General features: G+C 35.5%; 1 non-coding gene across 1 annotated transcript; it reads right to left on the bottom strand.

The window, feature by feature from the left end:
* Positions 1 to 497: 497 nt before the first annotated feature.
* LOC129506104 (U6 spliceosomal RNA) lies at positions 498 to 604 on the bottom strand. Its single transcript, XR_008663697.1, has one exon. It is a non-coding gene; the product is annotated as a U6 spliceosomal RNA (small nuclear RNA).
* Between the last annotated feature and the right edge of the window lie 235 nt (positions 605 to 839).

Raw genomic sequence — 839 nt, 5'->3', positions numbered from 1 at the left:
GAGCTGAAGGCAGATGCTCAACCGCTGAGCCACCCAGGCGTCCCTGCAATATTGATTTAGATTGTACTCTTAGTAAAAGTTAGTACCTGTTTTTTTACTAATATACTTATTTTTAGAGCAGTTTTAAGTTTACAGAAAAATTGTATGGAAAATAAAAGGGTTCCAAATACTCCCTCTCCCCACCCCACATAGTTTCTTCTATTATTAATGTCTTGCATTATGGGGATGCATTGTTACAATTTATGAACCAATATTGATATACTATTAAAGTCCATGGTTTCCTTTAGGGTTTATCCTTTGTGTTTTACATTTTGAAAAATGCATGATGTCGTGTATCCAATATTACAGTATCATACAGAATAGTTTTCACCACCATAAAAATCCCCTTTGCTCCACTATTCAATCTTCCATCTTTCCTCCTCCCTAAATTACTGACAGCCACTGAAAAAATTTTTTTAAGAGAAGTAAGCCTTTATTTCCTTGTTTCACAAATAAACAAAAATATGGAACGCTTCACAAATTTGCGTGTCATCCTTGCGCAGGGGCCATGCTAATCTTCTCTGTATCATTCCAATTTTAGTATATGTGCTGCCGAAGCGAGCACTGAAAATTTTAATGTCTCAATAGTTTTGCCTTTTCTACAATGTTATGTTGTTCATATTATACAGTATAGAGCCTTCTATGCTGACTTTTAACAATTTTAACACTGCTCAGGAGTCTTCAACAATCAGCTAGAGACACTTCCTTCTCTGAGTCCCTCTCAAAGCTGATAACCTTTTGTTTTCATCTGAAAATGGGTTAGAGTAGCATACTCATGTGATAGATGTTAACTCCACAAT

The sequence above is a fragment of the Nyctereutes procyonoides genome, unplaced genomic scaffold (genome assembly GCF_905146905.1).
Source record: "Nyctereutes procyonoides isolate TBG_1078 unplaced genomic scaffold, NYPRO_anot_genome, whole genome shotgun sequence".
Lineage (NCBI taxonomy): Eukaryota > Metazoa > Chordata > Mammalia > Carnivora > Canidae > Nyctereutes > Nyctereutes procyonoides.
This window is presented reverse-complemented; position numbering and strand designations above follow the sequence as displayed.